This window comes from Nelumbo nucifera, chromosome 2, assembly GCF_055504915.1.
Source record: "Nelumbo nucifera cultivar China Antique chromosome 2, China Antique-T2T, whole genome shotgun sequence".
Lineage (NCBI taxonomy): Eukaryota > Viridiplantae > Streptophyta > Magnoliopsida > Proteales > Nelumbonaceae > Nelumbo > Nelumbo nucifera.
The window spans coordinates 56,714,622-56,722,188 of NC_142650.1; positions in this window are offsets into that span (position 1 = coordinate 56,714,622).

The window sequence follows — 7,567 nt, forward strand, 5'->3', positions numbered from 1 at the left end:
TCATCCAAAAAATGCCATCCTTGGTTAGAGACCCAACAACTCTGATGGCTGAAATGTTGATCCATCTGATGTATTATTTTATTTTTTAAAATTGTTTATAATTATGACATTACAGACTGATCCATTGACATGGACTGCTGAACTGCTGACCTATTGACTTGGAGGGAAAATCAGTTCAGCTCCAGGACAAGTCTTAAAACACTGCATAAGAGGACCAAGCTCTACTTGAAAAATGACATAGAAAAAACCAGAAGAAGAATCATTTTCCACCAACTACTACTGACATTTTGAAAAATGCATATTTTCCATATCCAGCTTTTCTCAATCATCCAGATTAATTTATTTTCCAAGTTAAGCCAAAGTATAGGAAGTTAAGAAAATGATTCATTTTCGTATTGAATATCATCCTTCTGAGGAGGTGAACTTCTTCCAAGCCACTCAGAGATAGTAACTAAACAACTGGAGCTGGTGGAGAGCTAACAGCTAGCTGCTGTGCGGTCAAGCACAGAATCGAATCCTAGATTGCAGATTCTCCTGCAGAGGCTGAGCAAGAAAGCTTCTTCTGTTAAACACTATAGATCTAATCAAAGGGAACTAAGTTCTAAGCCCATAACTGGTGGTAGCAGAGGTACTAGTGTTTCTCGACTACCCCTTCTACCCGAATAGCCAAATTATAGTTCCAACTTGCAATGCACATTGCTGGATACATGCACCATTTCATGTAAATTGTGATCCCCTGTATCATGTAATCTTTTGAAATGTCAATGCAATTTAAAATCAATTCTTCAATGCAAATTTCATTTTAATTGCATATTTGTCTGTTTTCCTTATTCCTTTTTTGTTTAAGATATTGTATATTGAAATTACCACAATTAGAAATACACAAATTGTGACCATATATTGGTGAGACATGAGAGATGAGACTGCTCTGGAATTCCAAATGTGATGTTTCTTAACTGATGCCAGTCAAGTCAAAGAGAAATTAAAAGTAGCAAAGATTTAAACCAGACATGGTGAAAAACATTTATTATCACCCACAAGGGTCACAGGAAAATGAACAATGTTTCACTTGGAAGTGTTGATGGCTTTCTTCAAGGACATGATGGAGGCATTGAACATCATCATCCACAAAAGGATGATAGCAGTTGTTAAAGGCCTCAGTTCTGTCCTCTGAATTTTCCCAAACAAAGTTCTGTTCTTTGATATTCTTTGCTCTTTGGTACCATATGCTTTGTTACTAGAACATATTATTTCTCCCTATGCAAACAAATTGAATATTACAAAAGCCCAAAGACAATGGATCAAAGTTATGAACAATAACAATTATTGTGCTGCTATTGGAAGCTACCTCACTTCGAATGTTTGTACTGCTTTTGTCTTTAATTTATGAAATGCCTTATTAGTAATCCTGCTATCACAAATTTCCTTCATCATTCCACTAGATACAATAGAGAGCTATATCTGAAATATGCAATTTATAGATCTACCATTAATAATAAACCATCCTTGCATAGTTGTAATCAAGTACTTTCATTGAACTATTTATTGCCACTTTTATTGAATTCTTTTCATTCCCTATTTAATCCAATTTTTGTTTATATACGTGTGTCTGTGTCTGTATGTGTGTGTGTATTCCTTGGTGGATAAAGTTAAATCCTCTTCCTATTGTCCCGGGCAATACACTATGGAAATCATTTGCTTCAATGGTGTTCTTAGTGTTGAAGAAAATTTTGTAGGTTTTTCTTTTTCTGGGTACTAAAATTTTGCAGGTTTTAGTATATCGATATTGAAGTAAAATTTGTAGCACGCTTTGTGGAAGACACACCAGAGGTTTATAGTCCAAAATGGCACAACTGGCAAAACCTTTCATCTTTCTTATATGTATATGACACTTGACACGTATTTGTTCCATCCCAGTGTTTTTTTCCTATCTCCACTGAATTCTGATAAATGATCATCTCACAAGTAGTTTTTTTTTTCTTTTATCAAAAACTGTCTGGCAAATATATAATCCCTCATTTTTATATTTTGCTTCATTAATTTTCTGTTTTATCAAAACATATTTGCTTCATTGTAGGTCCAAAGTCAATGACATAAAAAAAAAGGCAACGAATGTTCTATATTAAAAAGTTTGAGCTAAAAGAATAAATCATAAAAGGAAATTATTCATAACCTTTTAGGCATTTGTATAAACTAGTAATTGTCATAATAATAACAATAATACTAATAATAATAAGGTAGTAGTATGGTGATAAAAGTAATTATAATATGGTAATTTTTTCTGTAAAATTAGAAATATATAATAATAATAATATCTGACATCTATCACTATTAGGGGTGCAAGTTGGACAGGTTTGGATTGGGCTTTTGTCAAAATTTGGAGGGGTCCAGCTTGAAAGCCCCAGCCCGAAGTTGTGTAAATTGCCCACTCGGGCGAACCTGAGTTGCACCCCTATTTATTATATATGACATAACAAATTGGGGATTTTTTTTTGGAGAATGACAGTTCAGCCCAGGATCAGAATTTTTAGGCCCAAAATACAGTTGGGGTAGGTGTCAGCCCGGAATTGATGCCAATTCATGGGTGGGCATTGGTGTATAAAGTGGAGGTTTTTGACATTTGGGGGGGGGGGGGGGAGGGGGAGGGCATCCCCCAACATATAACCCCCCTAACCTGGCGCAGGTGGGATTCAATTCCAATTCTCCGTTACAACCAGCCGGAGACCTTACCAACCCACTGGTTGGCACCTTGCAACAAATTGGGGCTTTTTAAACAATTTTAAAAGTATATCCTCATTTAAAATGGTAATAAAGAGTAAGGCAGTTTTATGTTGATAAAACAGTTGTTTTGGGATATGGGTATAATATTGGGGTTCAAATCAGCCCCCCGCAACCTCCCACAGCACATCCCCGCCGTGTATTGGGAACATCTCTCAATGATGACATCATTATTTCTGCTATTATCATTGGGAGATGTTTCCAATACACGAGGGAGATGTGCTGTGGGACGTTGTAGGGGCAATCTTGTGGAGGGCTGATTTAATCTCATAATATTGCTTGTTTTTTACCCTGTCATTGTAATTTTATGTGTTTCCATCATTAATGATCAGCATTGGTTTTTTAATTTTTTTTGGTAGAGCATTGGTTTTTTAATGGCTGTTACTTGTTAGGATATAGGTTTCGTTGTAACAGAGGAATTCAGATTAGCTAAACTTAATGGCTGTTCAACGGGCTGTGGAAACAATGATAGTGTTCCATGACCCCACTGTGAAATGGGTCCCATGTGTTTTATTACCGCCCATTGAACAGTCATCCGTTCAATTAGTCCTTGCTCATAGTAGAGACCTAGGAGGGGGTGGAAATTGGGCGGGCTTGGGTGGATTGGATTTGAGTTTAGCTTTAGCCCCATCTAATCCATCAATCCATTAATGACCCATTTAGAGAAAATCAAATAGGCACTTTGACTCAGCCCAATCTGCCCAACCCGTTTATGGAACATACATTATAAAATATTATAAAAACACAAAAAAATTGAAAAAAAAAACAGAAAATATAGAAAATGAGGAAAAATAACCGAAGTTGCAAGAACAAATGACATAAATTATAAAAATCAAAAGATGCTACAGGGGTAGAGGGTCCATTAAGTAGTCTGGTGTCTATCGTTCTATTCAAGAAGAAAATGCTCAAACCCAATTATTTAATCCCATTCAAATTGCCCAAACATCCTCTGTTTGGGATGATTATCGAGATTTGCCAAGTTTTATTCAAAAAAGATGGAAGTTTTAAGGATTCAATTCAACCATTCACGCGTTATTTGAAATCCAATAAAAAAAAGAAAATAAAAAGATGGAAAATGAAATAAAAAACGAAAGAACTATGATTGAAAGAATGTTCAACAGACGAGACCGATAAGTAAAGCCCAACATGAAAATTGAAAAACTGAGAGAACAATAGGTAGAGAGCAAAACATAGAAAGAGCGATTTTTGTTTCTGTTTTTTTTTAACCAGTTACATAGCTAATTTCTTCATGGTTCAAACTCCTCGCCATCTTCATCTTTGTCTTCGTCATCTTACTTGTTGGATTCAATTCTACTTATAACATTTCAGTGATGAGCATATATCCATGTGGCTAGTCTGTTATAGATGTGCCTAAATTTCCCCTTTTTAAAGAGAATTATTATTTATCACACTTACATTTTATTAATATGACTAATATATAATATTATAGATGTGTCTAAATTTTTCTTTTTTTTTTGTATTTCCCTAATTATTGATATTTTTATTTTAAAATCTTATCATATTATTTAGCTATGACATAGATAAGAAAGTGGTTGATCCATTTTCACCCAAATGGTTGAACCATTGACCTGATACGTAGATAATAAAGTGGTTTTCATTTTAGTGTTAATTATGAATTTTGCATTCTCTATTTCTTTTTTCTTTTTTGCAAATATTTGTATTCTCTATTTCAATCATTAATATAAAAACTTCTTATTTATCATATTTATTTTTGTTTAATGTGATGAATATAATATTAGAGATGTGCAAAAAAAATATACATTTTTTTATTTTTTGTAATTTTATTTAAAATTTTGACATTTAATTATGGCATAATGGGTTGGCGTGTTTGACTCAAATTGTTGAACTATTTACCCACCACTTGAAAGCAGTGGTTTTATTTGTGGGTTTATTTTAAAAATATAGTTTTCTATCATAAAAATTATTGCCCATAGATTTAATTAGTGAATTTTGATAATAAAAATCAAAGGTTCAGTAATATAGGATTCAATGAGAGAGAATTGGATTTAATGCCTTAAATATAAGTTTAATTGGAAGGAATCTAATGAATTTAATAGTTGTATTCAAATTAAAATTTCTACCATTAAAATAGACATAGACTAAATTCAAATAGAGAGACATTTTGGTCAAGAAAAAGTCCAAAAACCATACGGTTTAAAACCAAAAGATTAGGGAAGTAAATGCATTAGTGAAATACCCTTTTCATCTTTAACTTTTCTCCCTTTTTAGTTTTTAAGGTTAAATAATGGTGGCAATTTTGTGAACAGAAATAATAGAAAATTGAATGCAAAATTAATTAAAAGATATCTTTACAAATAATCTCCATTAATTATTTGTCCTTTTGCATTTAATGCTAAGATAAAAATGTCATTTATAACATCACTTTTTGTTCACATTTAAATCAAACATACGAGGGCATTTGTCTACAGGAAAAAAAAAAGAAAAACATCCATTGCGATATTCAACTGAATTTTCACCATCATCTTCTCTCCTATAAAAGGAATAGGTGCATTTTATTCACACTTTTTATGTAGTATCATATGGATGGTATAGACTTTGCTTTGTTCAGAGCACAATCTCATTTGCACAGGTGCAAAAGTATGGATGTGCAAATGATTTGAATGTAACATAATATTATTTCTTATATACATTAGTATAAGGTCACATGCTATGCATGTGTGCAAATAAATGATACAAATCTAAGTTGACAATATAAATCAAAACTAACTTTTATAACTTGCATCATAACCAAGATAAGTATGGGATTTATAATAGCATAGCTAAATCAAGGGTAAATTGCAGATTAATACCCTATACTTTGGGCCTAGTCTTACACTCTTACTTTAGTATCCAAGGTTTAAAATGTGCCAATTTAGTACTTGAACTCTCAAAATGTTTTACTTTAGTCCCTATTGTTAGCAATTCGCCAGTTATCTATCTCACATGATGACATAATACCCTATACTTTGGGCCTAGTCTTACACTCTTACTTTAGTATCAAAGGTTTAAAATGTGCCAATTTAGTACTTGAACTCTCAAAATGTTTTACTTTAGTCCCTATTGTTAGCAATTCGCCAATTATCTATCTCACATGATGACATGTGCAACTCAAACTTTTGAAAATGCCAAAATTACCCATTCAAAATTATACAATATTCATCATCTTCTTTCTCAAGCATCAAGATTGAACCAAAGCAATGGTAAATAACCCGAAGGACATTTGGATTTGGGCATTTGGATGGTTGATAAAGAAAACTAAATGATACCCGTAGGGCATTTGCATTCTTTCACATGTCACTTAATGGTGGTTAATGATTTTGGACTAAATTGGAACGTTTTGGGAGTTTAGGTACTAGATTGACATGTTTTGAAATTCAAATACTAAAGTGAAATTAGGCCTAAAGTGCAAGGTACTAATTTGCAATTTACCCATCAACCAATACACATATCTTGCATTATAATTAATTTTTTTAGGTAAATTATAGATAGTAATCTTGTATACTTAGGGGGTAGCTAGTAACACTTAACCTCCTAAACTTTTTCTTTCTTTCTTTTTTTTTTTGCATTAAAGACCATTGGACTTCTAGATTATAGCATTTTGCCCCCAAATTGCTCTATTGAAGCAAACATTGAATGTAATTATTAAATTGTCCAGACCATTCGAGATACAATGGGTTGAGAGCAGCATATATCAAGATGATTAAAATAATTGATGTTGCTTGAATTGCCCAACTTCCCTGTTGGAGGATAGCTCGGATGCACATATGCTAAGGCTAGTAGACCAATATGCAAGAGACACATTATCAGAGCACCCGAGGGCTTTTGACTCGGGATGGGCACTCCGATGCTTAAGCTAGCCGAGCTAGGGGGTAGCTAGTAACACTTAACCTCCTAAACTTTTTCTTTCTTTCTTTCTTTTTGCATTAAATACCACTGGACTTATAGATTCTAGCATTTTGCCCCCAAATTGCTCTATTGAAGCAAACATTGAATGTAATTATTAAATTGTCCAGACCATTCGAGATACAATGGGTTGAGAGCAGCATATATCAAGATGATTAAAATAATTGATGTTGCTTGAATTGCCCAACTTCCCTGTTGGAGGATAGCTCGGATGCACATATGCTAAGGCTAGTAGACCAATATGCAAGAGACACATTATCAGAGCACCCGAGGGCTTTTGACTCGGGATGGGCACTCTGATGCTTAAGCTAGCTGAGCTAGAGAGTAAGAAAGCAAAGAGATTGAGAGAATCAAAGAACTAATTTGCATGTGGTCGAGTATACCTTGTGAAGGCATGCATGTAGGTGCCTTGATATAGGCTTCGGGTCTTAAGCGAGGTATTTGAGATATCTAGGGGTGATAAGGTTTATTGGCCCATTATCTTCAGGGCACATTCCACTAGCATTATTGATAATATTCATCTAGTTCCCCATGAAGCAGGCAACATCGGGGTCATCCATGTCAAGTGGGTGACATGCCGCCATCTATTTCGGAATTGATAGGCATGCTAACTAGATGAGAACAACCTGCCACGTAGGTCGATGCCCCGGATGTTGGTCGGCTACTCAGGTCATTGACTACCCAAGTTGGGGAGGACAAGTAGTATCCGAAGTCATCGACTCACTTCTCTGAGGTGATGCACTTTGTCCTGCTGTGGAGTGATCTGTCGGTCGAGGTCCAATTTGGGATTGGTCAGTTTAGGCCGGTCTGGTTGGGTACGACTTGTTTACATGTGGCGCCAATGTGTCATAAAATGGTTTGGACT